At 37.6% G+C, this 22,090-nt stretch overlaps 1 long non-coding RNA gene across 2 annotated transcripts; it reads left to right on the top strand.

The window, feature by feature from the left end:
* The first annotated feature begins 512 nt into the window (after positions 1–512).
* Positions 513–20,498, top strand: LOC116780617. Of its 2 annotated transcripts, XR_004354537.1 has the most exons (4): positions 513–569; positions 1,348–1,561; positions 18,716–18,890; positions 19,467–20,498. It is a non-coding gene; the product is annotated as an uncharacterized LOC116780617 (long non-coding RNA). The 2 variants fall into 2 exon arrangements; XR_004354538.1 differs by lacking the exon at positions 1,348–1,561.
* The last annotated feature ends 1,592 nt before the right edge of the window (positions 20,499–22,090 follow it).

The following is a 22,090-nucleotide window of genomic DNA, read 5'->3' on the forward strand; positions in this document are numbered from 1 at the left end:
CTACAGGGCTTTGTGAATGTGGATAAAGCCTTTGAGCCTGCGCAATGCATTTTTTAGGTGAGACACAGTATGCGCAGAACTGGACCCACCTTTTAATCCTAAGGTTCATCTGCCAGGGCCGAGCGAGCTTGGATGGTGGTAGCAAGGTCCTCAGGACGTAGGTTTAATTAGAGTGACCTCTTAGATGGATGGCCTTACAGGGCTAAACAAACTCCATCTGCCCGGGTTTGGAGTTAGAGTTGTCCTTCTCCTAAGGATGACTGCCAGAAGGTTAGCGAGCTCATCCTGCCCATGGATATATTGTATCAGACTCTAGGGTTTTGACCTGTCTGGCATGGGCAATCCTGCCAAAGGCAGGTACCACCACCAGCGTATCTCGCAACCGCATAGGGGTACACAGCCTTCTTTCCCATTTAAACGGTTAGGGCAAGCCTTTCAGTCCTTACTTTTCTGCCACCCATCTATATTCAATCCCAGGGAAATACTTAGGAACATCCTTTTGTCCTGACCACCCTTTCAGGAAGCAACAAATATATTCAGAACATACCGAACCTGGACAGTAACTGCAGGTGAGCCAAAAACAAATCATTCCGGCCTCCGTACTCACCCGAGGCTCGGGTACTTCTCAAGGCCCTAGCCCAGCTGAGACCCCCAACCCCCAGAAGAACCCATTATCCACCCTGACCTTGTCCTCCCCCCACTGTGTTACTTCACATCTTCCCACGCACCGCTTCCCTGTGACACTTCATACAGGGCTGCCCCACTCGCCCTCCTGCCAGTCTGAGGACTGCCACGGCCTGCCTGACACCCTTCCCCTCCCCCAAACCGGACCGGCAAACCTCTGTGTGCTCCGAGGCTTCCCCTCTCCTCTACCATGAGGGCGCAAAACCATGCCGGCGAAGCTCCCACTCTCCTTTCCCCTGCGGGGGGGTGGTGGCCCTGCACAGGCCCAGGGGCGGCCCTGCGTGGGCCTGGGGGCAGCCCTGGGTCACACGGGCCCAAGGGGGGGAACCCCCGCAGCCCGGCACAGTTCCTGGGGGGGCACCCCTGCCGCTGGATGTAGGCATCATCAAAAATAATTCTGCTGCAGTTACAAATAAGGTCTCTTGCTATGAATATTTTGACAATATTTAGTGTTACACAGTCAAACAAGACATGCCTAATCAGAAAAACTCAAAATAAGCTGACTAGAAGAGTGGCACTGGTTTTAATCTTTCCATCACTTTTCCCTCTCTAACACCTTCATTTAAAATTATTTCAGTGCACTTCCATACATTTTAATTGTGCAAGGATTAATACTGAAAATTTGTAATCTTTTTTGATGGATTTTTTTCTTTCATCTTTCAGTGTTAGAGTACTTAATCTATAAATCCTCCCCCAATGCTCACAGAAATACAAAACCACTGTGAATATCAGAAGTTGGATCTAGCTGACTTCTGGATTACTTCAAATCCCATTGACTTAAGAGCAACTGCCCAATAAAAAATTCCATCAAAACTGCTCATCTGATTTCAGCATTAGTCTTCAAAATATCTGCTTTGGAGCTATCTTCCTTATAAAGGTACGGTATGTTCACTGCTTTGTACTTACTATGAAAACAACCCTGCAGTCAACAAACCTGATCTCAAACTATCATCATCCATCATCAGAAAAAATGTTTAAATAGATCTGGTTTACAACTCAGGCATACATATTTAGTTTATCAGCTGGATTCAGAGAGCCTACTACAAATTTCACTCAGGATGAAAGATCTCATTGAAAACAGTTTTGTTTGCTATGGCAACAAAAGATATTTGCTAAATTTCAGAGCTGACATAACAAAATAATACAGAAAGAATCATCTAAAAGTTCCTTCTGCCATTTTAATGATTCTTCTTGGGGAGCAGGTGCAGATGTCAGATGCTGTAGTGCTGTAACTGCTGACCTGAGATAAAAAAATTGCCCACAGCAAGCACTCCCTTTAGAACCACTACGGCTCCATTTCAGTTCCTCTAAAACTATTCTCTGTAAGCCTGATGCATTAGTAAAGTCTTAATTATCATAAGAATTATCTTAATTCTGGGAAGCCGGATTTGCAATGCAATCACTTTTTACAAAAGCTCCAGCAATCGGTTATGGTGCAGCCATTCATTTGTTGCTTGTAAACTAAAAACAATAGCACAAACCCCGCTCTCACTCCCCCATAACATTCCGAAATACTTTCTGAAATACTTTTTCCTACCAGAAGCAAAGCAATTTCTAAATTTACAGTCTCTGAGGTTTGGAAATCCATTAGTGCATAGTCACCCCTTCCTCTCATCTAAACTAATCTCTCCAGAAAGATAAACCATTGAATTATATCTAGGCTTGCGTGAGAGATGCAAAAGACTCAGTGACCATTACTAAAGTACTGTAAATAAACCTTGTGAAACTTGTCACAACCACTCTATTACTGTATATGTGATCTCAGTGAATTGATGCACATTCTCTGAAGACCTTCTGTTTCCTTCCTATTTTCTAAGACACCCTCCTTTTTTAATTACTTGCCTTCTGACTTTGTAGTAAGTTTGTATAGTTAAACAATATTTTCCTTTCCCGGGAGGAACAGGATATTCTGTACTATGTTACGTCAGCCCAGATATATAAACAGACAGAAGGAAGAGAGCTCTCTCTTCTCTTCTAGGCACTGAGTGAGGCAGTTTCGGGGTCAGTTCCTTCAGGGGGGAAGAAGAAACATCGGTTGTGTGAGAACTATCTTTAAGTTCTTCTTTGTATGCATATTGCTTATAGTGTTTATCTATCTTTGTGTAAGTATAAATAATTTTCTTAGTAACCCTGGAGTAGTTTTTTTTTCCCTTTCCTTCTTTCCCCTCTTCCTCCCCTCCTCCTCCTCCCTGGAGGAACTGGGTGCAGGCTCCGTAGACACCTAGCGTTCAGCCAAAGAAAACAACCACAGACTTACAGGTTTGATAGGGGTAGCAGTACTTTGCAGACCTTAACTTGCAAATTTATCTTCAAAAATAGGGTAAATGAAAGTCATTCATATACCACTACATTTCCTTGTTCCTTCTTTCCACTTTTGCCAGAAAATAATACAAATGTACAGTTGCTAATTACTGGGAAAAAAGAAAATCATGAGACAGAGACTGATATTAAAGCAGGAAAATAAAGTTGTTGACTGCAAAGACACAAAGAACTAGACTTTGTTTTGAAATCATCTTTTTCTTCCCTAAATATACCAACAGTACAAAAGTACAAAGAAGATAACTGCTCTTCTAATTGATTTTGGGGCTTGCTTATTTCATTTTGGAGTTTGGGGGTTTTGTGCTTTTTTTTTTTTTTTGAGAAAATGGGCAGTTGTAAGCCATAACATAGTGTAAAAAATGATACTTCAGTTGCACAATAACATCTCCCATTCCCACTTGCAGAGCACAGCATGTCACCTGTAATCATCAGTTCTCAGCTGGAAGCCCACACCACTTTCACTTGACAAATACTTTTCTTTGTTGCTGTTTTCTTCTTTTGTGCTGATGTATGTGGTTGGTAAAAGATTTACGGAGCAATTGTTCATCACAACAGTTTCATTAGATACACAGCCACTCAAATAGACTTTCTGACCTCTGATGTACTGAGTCCTGATGCTGAGGAAGCATTTAATAGAATTTCCTCTGACAATCTAGAAATAGCAATACCCCCTTTTTTTTTTCTTTGCACAAAAGCCACTGCAATTAACACAAGCACTTATATTCAAGGAAAATACATGAAAAAGGCAATGCCAATCTGAAGTGTGAAGCTTTTAACATAAATCACATCTTCCTAGATGGTGCTTTCTCTCCTTAAACTGTACTTTGTACCAATTGCATAATCTAGATTACATGGTGGAGCTGGATCAATCTCTCCCATTTGAAGGTAAAATTTCTTAACTCACCTATTAAACAAACTTCTCCTGGATTACTTTACTTTATTATTTTTCTTGAAATTGAGACAGGAATCTGTTTTCTTTATCTAATTGTAATTTCTCAGTGAAGCTATTTGTGCCTTAGAAACGGATAGCTCATTTCACTGGCTTTATCTCCCTGTTTCAAAATACTTATTTCAAGCCTCCAAACAAGCCATAAATCATAAAACCTAGGATTAAAAAAACCCAACAACAAATCACTTGAGAAAAAATAAGTCTCTCCAGTGAAACAAACAAACAAACAAACCTCTCCAGTTTCCTGGTCTAGGCAAACTGTCATTTATTAAGGTTAAAAAATAAATAAATTTAAAAACCACCCAAATTTATGGGCTAGAAAAATGCGGTTTATTGAGGTTCTTGTAAATAAAGTTTTTTCTTGCAAATACTTTTCCTACAAGTCCATATAAGCTACCAGAATACTATTTCTTCACCTTCAGTAAACTCAATAACATCCCTTCTAAAGTTTCCTACTTCCTCTAACCTCAATAATCAGAAGTATGCATTGCCCATCACGGAAAAAGTCAAATGCTCCTCTCTCTCTGTTACACAGTGTGTTCTGCTCTATATTTCAAACTACTCTTCTTCTGGAACTATATTTTCATTAATTGAACTATACATATTTAATCCCTTTTCTTTACATAGATGTAAGCTTTGTCTAAATGCATTGACGATGTGCTGATATATATTCAAAGCCATAACACGAAAAACACGTTAAAATTACCCATTACTTCTTGGTAATGGAGTAGAATTGGATTTTGAGAAAACTTCGCTAAATTAAAAAGTATCACTGTAGAATCCTTTTTAAAAATTAACTGTATCTGTTAAAACTATCCAACATGCTGTCATGCATGGCAGTCAGGTATCTACAGTTATAGGGACAAATAACCAAACTTTTAGCTGTCCTTTTGAAAAGTGCTTTTATAGGTATTCAGGGAATTCCGCTTAGTTCAACTGAATAAATGACCTCATTAAATTTAATAATATAAAATTCCCTTTATTACAAAAAGATTGAACAATTTTGTTGGCAAAGGATTTTTTGTCTCATTAGTAGTGATCTCCACCTTCCATTGTGAAATACTGAGATTATATCTCATACCAGAATAATTACAACTAAATTCTATATCCAGAAATTGATTCATTTGTCTTGAAATGGAACCAAGACCATAAAAATCTGTACAGCATTTCTAGTTTGCAACTAAGGCTTGTGACTTGGCTGCACCCTGATGGTTCATACCTTAAAACTGAGCAAAACTGATCAGGAGATAAGATCCATTTAAGAACAGTCAGGCATGTATACACATGAACATATGGGCAGCCATGCAAAAACATCTTGCTGTAGGTGTTCCCCAGGCAACAGTTTTTGTCACACTATAGTAGAGGCAGGAATTCACATTAGGGTCTGAGGCTTGGAGGCCATTAAAAGATGGCTCGGAGCTGCCCTTTGGCAAAATTCTAACAGATTTGAAGCTATCAGTTTTACCAGATATAATCTTCTAATAAAAAAAAAAATAAATTGAGATTCAGAGAGTGCAATATCATCCCACAGTCATTTCTGCTCTACTTCTTGGGTAAAGTATTCCAACATCTTTAGTTTAACATAAAAATTTTCAGTTGGTTTCCTCTTCCTCAAAACTTCGTTCTGTGATCTTGAAAGCATTATTTTAACCACTCCTGAGGATAAGACTAATGAGAGAGGCACAGATTTGACCCTTAAAAAGAAAATCTGCTGATATTCTCTCTGAACAGCTTTAAATACTCTTTTCAGAGCTTTAAAATTTCTTATTAAGATGTGAAAATTTAAATATCTTTTACTGTATATGGGTAATCTTAACACTCTTCCATGGTATTGTCTTCCTGGTTGTCTAACTTGTCCAAAAATAAAATTTCTGAGATTTGTTTACTCAGAAAATGTTCCTCCTCTCATAGCTTCTACAGATGGCCCGACCACACACATAACAGCTCCTCAAAGCAGCTCAGATATATTGAACCAAAGCTGAAGTTTTCATGCAGTGCTGACTCCATGTTGAACTGGATTAAGTTTATTCCCACACATGAGCAGAAAAACCAGTCCCTCTTCCATTTGCTGTATGCTTCATAAAATGAGGGCACGTTAGGGAGAGAAAATATTACACAAAGTATCTTTTAAAGTTGGAATCGGTAAGGGGAACACAATTTTGAAAATATAGAAGAAGGTTTAAGGTAGTTTGGCTAAAAGGCAGTTCATTATTGTGTAATTGACCACAGAAGAAGCAGATTCAAACAACAGAATTTTCAAGAACATACAACGATGATGAGATGTTGAAAGCAAGTATGGGAATTAAATGTCTAGGCAAGCAAACTGGAAGAAATAGCTGGAGTAATACAGTCAGTAAATAAGCCAAGATGGATATGAGGATCCTGGAAAAAGGAAGAGTACAAGAAGACAGCAGTATTTCCAGTACAATGGGCTGGAGTATGGAAGTTGGAAAAGGAGATTAAGTATAGAATATAGGCATTGCTTTGCAAAGCAGAAAAGAAACATCACACAATTAAGTGAAAATCAGAAAAAATACAGGTTGGAAATGAGAATAACTGAGGGATTAGTATAAAATAATCAGAAGATATTGTACCCACTAGCTTATATTAACCATGAGAACCAAATGGGAAGAATCTGTATTACCATTTACTATTGAGACTACTCACAAGTAAGATTACAAGTCTCATTGCTTCTCTGATATGACACAGAAACACTATGAATTTCTGGTAGGTTTTCTAATGAGGTGTGGGTTTTATATGGTTCTTGATGGAAAATCAACTAATGATACTGAATTTAAATGTCAGTGTTCATTCACCTGGATTAGATTTTGTCATTCTCTTAGTTCATTACTAACTTACGACACACACAAGATGTGATTTTGCTAATAGTGTACTGCAGTAAATTCTTTGATCTTACCTAACACTACTTTTTCACAGTATGATGAAAGCTGCATTTCATTAAGGCCATCTGTCTCATATTCTTTGAGACAGAAGGGCAAATTCTATTATCCTAGCTTTAAACAGAAAGAAGATAACCATAGAGAAGTTAAAGTCAAAATTTACCAGTGCCCAGCATTTGGGGCAAAAAATCTTATGTAAGTAAAATGTCTGATATTTCCCATGTAAACTTATACTGTTAATTAGGCATTTACATACTTGAGGTATGAGATTTCTGAAATGGAACGTCTTTTTACTTAAGAAAGTTGATCAAGACTTGTTATGCTTCAGAGACAAAGCTTGGAATGGCATATAGATGTTCTTGAACCCTTATTTATGCTCCACATATATGCAAAATTACTCCATTTTTAAATAAGAGGAGAAAGAAAGCCAGCTATCTAGCTCTTCGGTACAATAAGATTTCTGCAAAGTACTTCATTTTGTATTTTTCTGTTCCCTTAACAGCTGGATGAAAATTTCTGATCTATAAATAAGATTAGACACCCTTAAACAATTCGACATCATTGTGTTATCAACATCATTCTCACACTGAATCCAAAACATAGCACTGGACCAGCTACCAGGAAAAGATTGCTTCTGTCCTTGCTGAAACCAGGACACCCTCTCAAAAAAGCACCTGTTATTATGAATGTGTCTTCCAACTCTAAAGTTAACACTAAAAACTACACATATCTTTGAGAAAACTTTTGGAACAAGTATCAACAATTGAGCTACAAGCTTATCTTACAGCCTGGAAAGATTTTAGCTGCATGGATAGCAAGCACTCTGCCTTCATGTATTATAATTTTATCTTTCACAACAGGTCTTGAACTTATCGTAGGGTATTAGAAGGGTATCGTAGGGTTTTTTTGTTTGTGTATGACCTGTATTGAGCCAAATTTTGGTGAAACATTGTGTATTAAATATCTAATTACATAATTATGAAGGCCTAGGAGCCAGTCTCAGGTGTGTTGTATCAGAAATTCAGTTATTTTTTTTGCTGGTTCTAAACACCCACTTTATCTTCATACTTTAAGAGGGTGCAAGTCAAACACAGTTGCTGTTCCTCCTATGCAGAAAGCCCAACTATCTAGCTTTCTACAGATTCCTATCGTTTATAGACCCATCTTCTATTTCCTTATATTCACTGCCTTTTTAGGTCTTGCATATTGAGTCTGAGACTTGCAGAGTTGTCTAACACAGGATGAACAGAAAAAGGATTACAGTCATAAAAAGAAAAAAAGCAACAAAACTAAAATTAAAAAAAAACAAACAAACACAAACAAACAAATAACAAACCCCAACAAAAACAGCAACAAAGAAACACAAAGTCCCTAGATGTTTTTGATATAAGCATCCTCTATAGGAGACAAAGCAACTCATAGAGAGAATTCTGAGCTTTTTCTTGTAGGATATAGTGATAAAGGGAAAAAATGATCCTAAGTTAGAATTTTAGGAACTGACAAATGAAACTATAAATACAGCAATTGCTTATCTTGTGCTAGGTATGTATTCTAAAACCCTTTAACAATCTAGCCTTTTAATCCCTTCTTCCTGAGCTTTGAAATAAGTGTCTCACAGAGATAAAATGAAGTGCTGTGAGGTTACAGGAAGAAGAAAGACTGTACAACAAATTCAGAAGCCTTTTTGTAAACTCTTTACAAAAACCTGCAGTGGCAAAAGTCTTTTATGATAGTTCAGGCTTATCTATAGCTATCAAGACTGCCCAGTTGTCAGGATAGCACTTTCACAGCAGTGAACAAATACAGATGTTTCTTTATTTGCAGTGTCTAATCTGTCTCAAGTAAGTTTTACTTTGCTATGTAGTAATTTTTTAAAAATGTGAGAGAGTTTAATTCTCCTGACTCTCCTATTTACTCCACCTTGATCTTTGGCCTGCCAAAATATACCAAAATGGAACCACTGTTTAGTTTGTTCAATGGAAAAAAAGTCAATTTTACACATTTGTGAGGAATTAATTTTGGAAAGGAGGAAAGAACAGGAACACGAGTGAATTATGGACCATTGAATTAATCATAACAGCAAGGTGAAAAATGCTTAGAAATAACTCTTTAAAGTTCCATTAACAATAACTGTTGGAAAAATACTTTCTCTTTGGAAACAACTCTTTTGGATATTGAGAAGCTAAAGAAAGCAAACAGATACAGAAAAGTTAAATAAAATCCATTCTAAACCAAAGAAAGATATTACTATAGGAAATATTAAGTGGTTGAATGCATTTGGCCAGCTTATGGATCACCTAAAGAAGCTGGTGAAAGTTCTGGAGCACAAGCCTTATGAGGAGCAGCTGAGGGAGCTACAGGTGTTCAGTCTGGAGAAAAGGAGACTGGGGGGGGGGGGGGGGACACCTTTTCACTCTCTAGAACTACCTGACAGGAGGGTGCAGCAACCTGAGGCCCAGTGTCTGCTCTCATGTTATAAGTGATAAGACAAGAGAAAACCACATCAATTTGTGCTGGGAAGGTTTAGATTGGACACTGGTAAAATTTTTTCATTGAAGAAGTGGTCAAGCATTGGCACCAGGCTGCCCGGGGAAATGGTGGAGTCACCATCCCTGGAAGTATTTAAAAAATATGTACATGCAGTGCTGAGGGACATGGTTTGGTGGTGAACACAATGGTGGTAAGTTAATGATTGGACTTGATGATCTTATGGATCTTTTCCAACCTATTCTATGATTCTATGATTCATTTTCTTCTAAAGTATACACACAAGGGTCATGACTTCTTCCAGGATCTTTCAGGTTCTGCCTGACTATAGCTCTTCAACTGGTCTAGCTCCTATCATTTCCCAGGAGTAGCACCTGCATGATCATTCAGTAGGTGGATAAGACATTTTCTATCCCTTTTAGACATCTGAGAGTGACATCCTAGAATTTTGCAGCTTGTTTTTGTTTTATCATGATGTTGCATGCAAATAAAGTGCAAATTTCAGTGCTATTTAGATTCCCTGTATAGGAAAATGTCTTTCAGGTAATGCTCAAGTAGCAGGAAAAGCTGAAGGACAGACAATCATTGCCCAGTTTACCACGTACCAGTCTTCAAAAAAACTAGCACATCTGCTATTTCTATAGTATTGATTCCCTGTAGAGATTGATTTTATATGAAACTCAGTAATTTAACTCTACATATGATACACTTCTGCAATAATATATTTGACGCAAATCCTTCCTAGTCCTTCACTATTGTTTTTCATTCCTCTTGAACTTGCCTCTAGATTCATGGTTATCTACTTACCTCCTATTTAAGTCTTCCACTAAAAAAAATTTTTTACTTCTAAAGAAATTTTGTCAACAGATTTATGCTTCTGAGGACGGAACGTTTTGCCACTAAGTTAAAAATCCTACATCAACAGATGTCCTAACATCTCTTTGCCAATTATTTTCTGAGTGGGTATACTCAGGCTGCCATTTTATCCTTCAATTTGGCTTGATGGGTCCCACAACCAACCAAGCAAACTGGACAGGATTGGGTTGATTACATCCTCCACAGCTCACTCCCTCAAAATCTTCCATACCAGCAAACTCTCACAAAATTCTCCAGGGATTTCAAAATCATAAGCACACATCAGACTCAAGTATGCAATTTGATTTCAAGAGTAAATCACAACCAAAGCACTCTGTGCTTCATTCTATTCCTTTGAATTTCGTTCTCTAAAGGCACTGACTTTTATGTATAGTACTTTTTTTTGCTTTGTTCTAAAATGAAATTATTTAAATGTTTCAATTAGCTGCAATATGCTATTGCAAGTATGAGCTTAATAAGAGTCATTTCAGTTTTTTTTTACTCAGGAAAAAATGGGATGCAGATTAAAACATAGAGTATTTCTGGCAAATTCACCATAGCAATTGAAAAATGGGCCAACTATTAGTTTCAAGATTACTAATTTCTACCATATCTCATGCAAAAAGAGAGCTGTCCTGGAAACAAAATCTTATTTTCTAATTTTTAAAATAGATTAGGAAAAAAATAATGAATTTTTCTTAGTGTATATATATATATATATATATAGTATAAAATGGTGTTAGTAGAACTTCATTATCAGGCTAAGAGATGAATTTTCATTTATGTCCTTCTACACGTGAATTAAAATCTGTTTGAAATTACAGAGCCACATACTATTTTTCATCAGTATTCTTTTCAAAATACAAACAGAATAAAGATGATAATGATAACGATAGAGCAGTGGATATACACAAATAAAAGCAAAAGGATTTTACAACAGAAGTAAAAGACAGCTTATAGTTTGATACATATGATCAGTCACAAAAATAATATTGGAGGTCAGTAAATATGAGGTAAGGCAGAAAAGCAAAAGGGACTAACCTGATGTCCCTGCTCTGATCAAACTCTTCTAGTCTGCAGCCACATTTTAAGCAACAACATTAATCAAAACTAATCTTAAGTAGGATCTGGAAATAAACTGGAACGTGGTAACAAGCTTTGAAACACAGATGTAGTATATTATATGAGAAAAGTGGCCTTTAGTGAACAAGTGATGAGGAAGCACCACGGGGATGCAGCTGTGCTGGGGCTGTGGAGCAGGTGCTGAGGGTGGCAAAGAAGAAGGGAGGAGAACATAGTAAGCCCCACAGAGCCCAGGGACAGGGGACAGCAGGGAGCAGTGACAGCAGCCAGGGACTGCCAGCAGGACCAACAAGTGCCAGGCAGGCACTTGGTGATGAGACAGATCCTGGGCAAAGCTGGGAAGTCAAGTCAGTGGGTCAGGGTTAGGCACCCTCAAAGAGCCTTCTCCCAGTTTATGCTCACACAGCTCTGCCTGATCCAAGGCACCACATCTGCACCATATCAGGGTTAACATGAGCACAGGTGGGCAAAGCTGAGGGAGAAGGGGAATAGTTGTAAAGAATTAACATTTTCTGAGGAATAAAGCAAGGTTCAAAGGTTTCATCAGAGTTGTGCTGGATGAACTGCCATCACTAGGCTACTTTTGATGTAGTCAGCTGTATGTATGTATGTATGTAGACATAACGTATGACAATAATACTTAAATGTTTTCCATCACTATAGTGTCTGCTTTCACACAAGTCATTGTCTAAGAGTATGTTCAGATCTCAAGGATTTAGACAATAGTTTTCTCAGAATTCTTTAGTGCTAAGTTTCTTAAATCACAAAGGTATCTGTTTTGAGCATACATCACTGTACTGAAGGAAATCATGTGTAGTAAAATCAGCACATAAAATGTGAACTTTGCATAAGATATGCTTTATATACAAACTCTTTTGGTGAGTGGGAGGGCAGGAAGGTTTTAACATAGTTTAAGGGGGTTTGTATCTGGTAATTTTATGCATTTGGCAGGAGTTTGAGCCCATGTCACTTTTCCTTCTGTAAAAATAATAGTTTGTCCAGTACTAATTTTTCATGATGAACAAAGAAAGTGTTATGTATGTTTAGTTATATAATAAATTAAGTAAAGGACAGGACTAAATTTATTAAACACATCTGTTTAAAACTGACGATTAGTATGGTTGATTGTGGTCTGTGGTCAATACTCAATTTTTTTTTTTTTAAAGTAAAAAAAATTATGTCAATTTAACACAAATAGTTATTCACCCCAAAGACTCTTTGTCAATTACATGAAAGCAAAATGGTAACAATTTGTTTCATGTTTATTGAGTTGTTTCTGTCACTATTTTTTCTTATCTTTCTGTAAAGTCCTGGGTTACTTTCTGTCAGATTTAAGAAAAAAAAGGTATTTCAAAGTCACAATAATGATGAGTGCCAAGAATGTTTAACTGTCATTATCTAAGTGAGGAAAGCTTGCCACAAGAATAAATTTGGATTAAGAATCTTAAATTTCAAGTACATTTTTAATGACATAAAAGTGTGTTGATATGAAATGATATAAATTAATGACATGTATTTTGTTTTATATATGGCAGTCAATATATGCTGTCATTAATACATGGCTCTTGTTTAACATTTGCTCTATGCAGCCTTTTTCTCATAACAAAAAACTTCAGGTTTTTATTCCTTTATTTTATTGTTATATAAAGCAAGCTAGTCTTTTGTGCACTTTCATCTGTAAGGAAAGAAACATGAAGATAAATTTAGTTTCTGAACTCAGAGTTCTCATTTAGAATGAGAAGAGGACAATATGCAGATAAGACAGGAAGATAAATGTTCAAGAAAATCACAGGGGTTGACATACAGTTGACCTAGTGAGACCAAACTCTCTGGCAACAGAGTTATTGTAAATTCAGGCATATTAAGTCTTTCAAAGCCCTCTGCTAAGCTCATCTAAACATTTCTACACAAAATTTCCCTCTAATGTTTTTTGTATAAAGCCCTGACAGGGTTGCAAGTCACCTTTAGGCACTGTAATGGTCTGCAAAGCAACAACAAATCTGTTGTATGCATCAGTGAATGCATCTTTAGTCTGACAGATATCAATTCAGGCCCTTCAGTTCCTACAGATTTCTGAAGGCAAGACGTCTGACTCTAGATAACATATTCAATAAGAGTTTATTTGTATCCTTTGGAGAAGTGGTTATTCCCTTTTAGCACTTCATTACCTTCAGTAGACCATAGCAGCACTTCAGCAAATAAAGTTGATCCAGCATCAGAACATATTTTAGCTGTTCTCTGTTCGACACACAAACTTCCAGCATTTTCAGAAAGTTCCCAGGAAGTCCCTTCCTGTCTTCTCTAGCATTTGCCTCATGAGTAGCAAGGAAGGTCCAGCCATGATGGCTGTGGATTTTAATTCATTTAAGTCATTGAAGATAGCTAGATCAAAAATACACAATCTCCACTGTCTGCAAACTTTCAAGGAAAAAAAACCAAACACAGTTAAGCAACATATTTTGGAACGCTGTAATTATGAGAAGTACTAAAATAAGCATGCAGTTTATAAGACTAAAAGTTGCTAGGCATGAGAATGGAAATATCTATCCTTTAAACTATTTAAAATAAAAAAATTTCATTCAAGGAGAGTATGTCTAAATTGTAGCAAAAACTTAAATGAACAGTACAAAAACTGAAATTTATAATAGCATATGCTACACAGTCCATACCATTACAGTGATATGGACCAAACAGAAAACACAAATATGATTAGAACAAGTTGTTTAGTATATCTTAGGCAATGTGCCAGCCTAAGGCAAAGCACCTCTCGTGTGAGCCATGTTGCTTAATCATAGCTTAGGTGAGGAGATTTTACTGTGACTTAGGACATATTTATCAGCAATATCAGTTCAAACATCAGTAATTCCACAATATGGTAAAGAACACTATATTGCCATAATATGAACAGATAAAATATGTTGTATTACCAAAATAAAAGCAGACAAACACAGCAGTTTCTTTGCATGTTTCTATAACTAACAGCCAAATCTTTTCTTATTTTTCTTCTATATTTTGAGGTAAAATCATGAGCTGCATCTTCCAAAGATAAAAGTATTCAGAATTCTTAATATTTCCGACATTTTGTCTTCTGCAAACAGAAATTGTACCAGTTGAGCAGAAACCTGCAAAATATTTGCTGATCAATATGAAAAATATGAGTGAAAGAATATCTACATCAATCTTACTGTGCTCCAAAGTAGTACAGCAGTGTAGAAAAATAAGTAAGTACAGGACAGAACAACAATGTTACAGCTGTAATGCTTCAAATTATACAGATCAATCCCATCATTCTCCTGCTGGAGGAGGGAAATCTGCCAGAGTTAAATCTGACTGCCTCAATCAAGCAGTGGCCACCAGTTTGTCAACCTGAAAGAAAAATAAACCCCACAGTGTTCAAGGCTAAATTTTGACAACATCCAGGACTTAACCAACACTGATATGCTTCTATTTCTACCTTCTTTTCTTATGCATCAGAAGATCTTATTTACACTGATCTGCATAAAAGATAATAATATATTCTAAGAGATAGTGTGGTTTAGGAATGTTTTCATATTTCAGAATCAAAAGTGAGGTTAATTGCAGCTCCTCTAAGGCATCTACACGCTAACATAAGTACTTTCTCTGAGAAACTGCACAGCATACACAGTTCAGAGAAGGGATAATTACATCTGCACTGCAGTTCAGTAACATAGCTTCAAAAAGTCTGTGCCAGCTTTAAATGAGATGTGGGATTCTATCACCAGGACAGAACATGCAACGTTCATTTACACCGCAGTATACAGTAAATACGACTGCTGCTCTTACCATATCTACACATCCAGTGATTTCCCTAATAACATAAAACATTCTTTGGTTTCTGCCTGGAAAATACAAAAAAATAATATATGCAAAATGAGGTAAAGGTCAATATCCATTTTCAAGAACAGATGCTTTTACTTGAAAATGGAAACAGGAATGTGGATTTGCAAAATACAGTAGTTTTGAAGCAGTAATTCCTATAACAAATTAAACATGTAATAAAAAAGGTCATGTTTATAATATCGGTTATTACGTTTCACCCATCTGCACCTTAATTATGGTGGGAACAACTATAATTGTTAGCATAATTAGGTTAACTCAGAGCATCCCACACTGAAAAACACTTTAATGAAATTCTTGAAACTCACTAGCTAAACAAGTCATAAATATTTTCTCTTTGGAAATTCCTGCTTTCTATATTTCATTTTGTAATGAACATAAATGAAGACATATATATGCATATTTCAGAAAAAATTCCCTAACTTTTAAATGTTTGAATATAAAACCCCCTCACATAAATATTTTGAAATAAAAATATAAAAGTCAAATATTTTTCAAAATATTAGAAAGAAACATGACCCAGCAGTGTGCCCAGGTGGCCATCTGTTTGTGTCCTAGGGCTGGAACAACCCCACCACAGCACAGTGTTTGCATAGCACCACGTCTGCTGAAAAACTGACTCTGGAGAACATGCCCAGGATGCGGCTCAGATGATTAGTGCACATCATCCCTCCACTTACTTTGGAGTACCTCCATCAAACTCTGACCTGCAAAGTCCTGGTTTGTCCCCTGCCACCACAGCCCAGTATACCTGTCTTCACTCAGCAAAGTAGAAATGAGAACGACTGAGTTGGCATTAATAGTTTCTATATTTAAACCTGATGGGGTCTTTTGACACAGCTATCAGTGAAAAATTCTTATTTGTAAAGAATTCTGCTTCCCCTGGTGGAAAGTTTGGTGGTTCTGAGAAAATCTCAGTCTGCCTCATGGTTAAGGCAGAGGTCTCTGATACTGAGATAAAAGAATATTTGGAATACATTATATTTACATTCAATTAACAAAGATATAAAAAGCTGTATTATCTTAAATATATAAGTCAATGCAAGATTTATTATTTTTAATATCTTCAATTCATAAAATTAATAATTTATTTTTTCTCATTGACATGCCCAAAGGTCCCTATGACAGAGCAACTGAAGCACATTAAATAGCACTTTTGCTTTCTGGGACAGATATTAAGAATAATTTAATTATGTTAGGGAATATAACCAAGATTCAAGTAAAAGTGTGTTTGTGTGAATTTATGAAATATTATTATGGAATAGTATGACATATTTCCAAATAAGCATGTTTTTACTGCTTCGAAGGTCTACCAGGTTCAAAAAGTGGCTAAACAAAACACTTTTTTTAATTAAACAAGATTATAAAGATATGGAGAGAATGATCATGTTAGTAATTTTAAATTATAACAACCACAAGTAATGTCAATTTACATTGGAACAGACAGAAGATCAGCTTAAACAGTCATAGAGCAAAATAAACCTAATTCTCTTATTGCAGTAGAGGAATTTTTTGTAAGTTATGTCAAATCTAAAATTGACATTAAATAGTTTGCCAATGCTGCCTTTCCAGTGTCCGTATCTTGCAAATCTAGGCAAATCAGATAGGCAGTTCTGTACCAGAACTAGAAATGTAATACTGGAAACAACTTCTAAGGGGACATTTTAGGAAGCATTACATATTTTAATGAGTTGTCCCTAGATGTTTGAAAGGCTGACCTATATGTAGGAATCCAAGCAAGTAAGCTTTAGCCTTCATACTCAACTGACTGGAGCACTCCTCCTCCTAATTGTCTGTTTTTTCACGGTGCCTTTGAGGAAAAACTTTTCAAATACATAGTTCCAACACTCGTTGTCCTGGGTTGGGAAAGTGTTTTCCCCTGGAGTTAGAAAAGTGGTTAACTTCAGGGGGGTGGTGTTTCTTGGTATTGACCCAATCAGCGCCCCTGCAAAATTAAAACATATCACACCAGACTGGAAAAGAAGGAGGATGATGTAGTTGGAAGAGAGGCAGCCATGGTCTGAGACCACAGGAGATAGGGGCCAGCGAGCCCCACTGTGGCCCAAGGCCCGCAGCCCCCGGGTGAGACTATGGGAGACCCAGTGTAGTGTTAAAACTGGACCAGGTGCCGTTGTCAAAGGCTGGGGGAGTTTCTCCACTATGAGCAGCAGCAGAAGACACTGAAAGCAGTGGTGGACCAGCACTGAACAGAGAACTGTGGCTGAGAGCCAAAAGAGATAGCAAGCAGCAAGATGGCACATAGCCAGACTGGGAGACTCAGAGATGTTCCTGCAGGAGGGAGAGCTTGCAACAGAGCAAAGAAAACTCAGCAGAGACTGTTTTTGGGGTAAGACTGAATTACTTTCCCAAAAACCCTTGGAGACCCCTCTTAAAGGGCGGGGGTGGACTTCCATTTGAAGGGAGTCCTGAAATGCAGCAGCACTGGAGAGAGGAGCTAAGAAGCTCAGAGACATTCTGAAGCTGGATCAGAACGGGCCGGATGGAATGCAGAGGAAGTGGCCTTGCCCCCCCGCCTGCTGCCACGCTGGCAGTTTGAGACAAAGCAAAGGAGCTCTGGCAGGACACTTGGGGCAAAGACTGAACTGAAAGCTGCCTTAAACATTCTAACTCAGGAGGAGCTTAAATCTCCTGAGGAAGGGACTTTCACGAAGATGCCCTGCACTTTGTGATATGATTGTGGTGAAGCGAGTTCTGTCCCTGCTTTGCACCCCACAGGAGAGAGACCTTCGGTTGGAGTCGAAGAGGGTGAGAGAAGACCCCTTGTATTGTAATGGAGAGAGAAATCTTCCAGCTACGACAAATCCAGCTATGACTGCTGCATTGAAGAGGAGAGACACTGCTGCTCTGCAAGCGGAAAGAATCTTTCCTTCTTCCCTTCTGAACTTTTACTGGAGAGAGAGGAGGGACTTGGTCTAACATAAATATTGCTTTACCATAGGAGAGATAGTTAGGATTGTGTACATAATGTATTATAGTATTCATTTAAGTAACAATTGTAATATAACTCCCTTCCCCCCATACTGAGTCTTGTGTTATGTCTGGAAAACCCTCTCACACTGAAGCAAATTGTGGGAGTGGGGCTTGGACTTGGAAATTGGATTTTTGGGGGTCTCAAACTACAAAATCCCATGCACATATATCTTTTAACAGATTTGGAAAGCGTCAGTATTTCTGAAGAACTGGGTTTTACCCAAAAATCAGGCCAAGAAAGAAAGTGCTATAAGAAGTTCAACAGTCAGGAGACTTAAATTTAGCAATATTAACCTTGATACAGTTTTAAATGTTTTCTGTATTTTACATAAATCACATGAGCTTTTCAGTATCATGGGGGGGGGGGGGAAGGAGCATCACTGAGAGGTGTTACTTGTATATCTTTGATGAGGCAAAACCATAACAAATCCAGTTTCCCCTCCCAGGGGCACTGATGACTGCTCATAACTCCTTATTGCAGTTCACTGTCTTCTCAATTACCCTCTCTGTAGAGCCTTTCCATAGGCTCGTCACTGGACTGATCAAGGCTAAATCAATAATATTTTCTTTCTTCCTCTCTGTAAATTAGGGAGAATGACACCAGCAAGTAATTTTGTGGACCAGCAGACATCTCCATCTACAGGACAGAGACAGCAAAATGCAACACAGATATGATTTTATTTAGTCTTCTAATTTGTGCTTCTTCTGGAACTAAAATCTATACATTTTATCTTCATTAGGCCATGAAACTGCCTTTCTGTCATGTAAGCAAGGAAAATCACGTTTCATTTTCAGAGAATTACTGTATGCTTTGAGAATCTGGAACTGAAGGCTAAGAGAGTTTAGAAACTTTAAGAGAGAAATAATCATCATGAATTTCAATGCCTACAATGTTGCTTTCCTAGTAGCAAATGTAGTTTATATATGCCATTAAAGAAGGCCATAAATACACCTGCTGGAACTCACTCACATGGGCAAGTATCACACCAGTGAGTCAGAAAAGGGTCAGCTGATGACTCAATCGCATTTTTTTTCCTTATTTGATTGATTTGATTTTTCATCATCATAGTAAAATCACAGTTAAGACACTGTTGAAGAGAGATGTATATGGAGCACCTGATGATGTTCCAAGTCCTGGTATGGTTTCTCTTAGCACCTATACAGATAAGCTGAACAGAGAACTGGTAATTCAGAGCTTTCTGTATGCTAGACAATTCTGGGTGGCTCTTGGACTAATCATTACTCAAAAAAGATGGAAGACTACTATACTGCCAAATTAAGAATTCAATTTAAAGCGTCAAATATATACATATATATATATATGCATTTCCTTTTCTTAGGTATCTAGAACCATGACCACCCCCAAATCTAGAAGAATCGAGTAACAATTTGACAGCAACAAGTATTTTACAATAATCCTGCATTAGTGTGAAGCATGAAACTTGCACAGACTGAGAACCTTGACAGAGGGAAAGATGCTGCCAGAATTAAGTTTTTCTCTACCACTTTTATTCGGTGAATGGATCTCTAAATCACTAAACAAATCTCCCACAATGCTTTTTCTTATTCAAGAAACTGCCTGGTTGTATTCAGAGGATAATGCAGGACTGTTTAATAAAAGTGAATTCTTCTTCGCTTATAATTTGGAAGGTTACCTGGAAGCTAAGGAGGAGGAAAACAAATTTAAGGGAGGTCTAATGATTTAAGTAACCACTAGTACCATATGGAACTGGATTTTAGCTTCATTTCTGCTGCAAAGCATCTGTGATTGAAGTGCTGCACGGTTTATTTGAAACAAATAATGCTTATTCTGTGCAGGTAGTAGTCTTTTTACCTCAGAAACCAGATTAATTGTCTGTCTCACTGAAAGAGATTATGTAGTTCATCCTCAAATATTTTGTTCTTTCACTTTCCTGCACATATTGAGTGTATTTTATGATGAAAAAAACCTGAAAAGTGTCAAAAGAGACATCCTCATTTCAACTTCTTTTATTCTTTCCAACTGGAAGGTATTTGGAACATTTTTAAAGGTTTGCAAGTAGGTGAATAAATAAAAAATTACAGAGAGCATTTCAAGTATAAAGATTTAGGAGGAAGGCTAATATTACTGAGAAAAAAAAGAAACAAAAAAACCCCCAACTTTTTATCTAGAAGTTAAAATAACCCAAGAATTTCGTAAATCTAGAAGAAGCTTTTGGTAACAGAGAATTTTCAATTTTGAAGGTAAAAAAATATTATTAGAAGTCAAATAGAAAATTAACACAAGCTTGGTTTTTTGTAAACTGTTGTCGTTTAAATTCTCCTGCAGTTTCTAGCTGCCAAGGAAACTGAAGTTTCTCTGAAACCTCCATAAATGTCCCTTGATGATGTGAGTTTGTGTTGGGGAAGACAGATCAGACTGGGAAAGATTTCAAGCGTGGAGGAAAATTTATAACCCCTGAATGGACCTTTTGCTGCTTGAATGGACATTATACACCTGACTGAATACTACCCGGATCGGACAGTTCTACCCCAGTTATCCCCGAATTGTGTTTGCTGTGTTACAATGCTGTTTGTGCCCCTGGTTGTTGTTTTAAAATCCTGTCCACCATATTGTCTTCCTCTCCCCTCACAAGTTTTCCCGCCAAAACCTGATGTTCTCCCCTGCTTTCCCGCTCCTCTGCACCTGATTGGGCAAGGTTTGCTGCAGTGCAGAGAGAGCTCCAGTTGGCCCTTTCCCCCGGATACTCAAAGCTGCCACCCATCCTTCCCCTGGCATCCAATCCCTGCTTTCCCTGAGTTGCCTGTTACTTCCTCCTCCCCTAGCCTGAGCCCACCTCCTGATCCTTCCCTATTTAAGTCTCCGCTGTCCCTAATAAAATCGGCATTGCTTCACCGATCTCAACAGTGTCCTGACCCTTATTGCAGTGCCCTGTCCCATTCCCTCTACCCCCACGAGCCATGGCAAGTTTGTATTCCCCTTATCTATTGAAGTGTTATTCCAAATTAGTATTACCCCAAGGATCTGAAACTGCATCACTTAACATTACGATCTTCATGCCCAAAGGCTGCCAAATGAATGGCTTATACAACACGTTTAAGTGACAGCTTCAAAGAAAAGAAATTCAATATCCTAATGATACAGCTAAGAACTCTTAAATCAGCGATGAAGCAGTATCTTGTTTCTCTTATGCAGAAATAAAGAGCATTATATTTACATTCTTTCACATATTGAGTGATGGGCAAAAAGGAGTAGAAAGGAAGGTAGAGGCTGTGAAAATAGAAATAGAGAGTCTCATGAGACCTGATTAGGGGCTTCTGTGCTAAAATATGAGGTTTTGAGTGATTTTGAGTGATTATTTCTTGAGATCAGAGAACAGTCCATCACGCTCATTGGAAATAGAATGCATGCCAAGTGACTTGTCACTCAAGCAGAAGACAGACAAATGGGTGCAGTAAGGAAACAAAAGGAAGCCATGGAATATCAAACAACCTGCTAATGTGGTAGGTAGGAAATGTTTGTGATTCAGCAGCTTCCTAAGCATAACATCCTTTCACTGTGAAAGGTGAATGACTTTCTCATGGCAGCTGTTCGTCTTCCAGACATGATTTATGATGTGGGCCTGAACAGTTTCCAGAGAATCTTCACTGCTGGTAGAAACAAAATGATCAAGCTCTGAGTGAGAGAATGTGAGAACAAAAATGATTTATAAATTGAAAGAATCCTGAAAACTTGCTGCAACAGTGCACCTGAAAGAAATGTTTTCAGAAAGAGTTTGATATTTGCTTAGATTTAAGTCAAAATTCTGCAGCACATGTGTGAAACTAGGAGAATTCTATTTCTCTGTAAGTATACATTGGACTTCAGCCTGACAACCAAATTATGCTTCATACTCAAAGAGAATAGTTTGGTCCCATTACCAAACTACTTTGCAGTTTGTATCCACAATGTTTGTGTAGTAATAACAGTAATTCCTTGCTTGAA

The sequence above is a fragment of the Chiroxiphia lanceolata genome, chromosome Z (genome assembly GCF_009829145.1).
Source record: "Chiroxiphia lanceolata isolate bChiLan1 chromosome Z, bChiLan1.pri, whole genome shotgun sequence".
NCBI classification, from domain to species: Eukaryota; Metazoa; Chordata; class Aves; order Passeriformes; family Pipridae; genus Chiroxiphia; species Chiroxiphia lanceolata.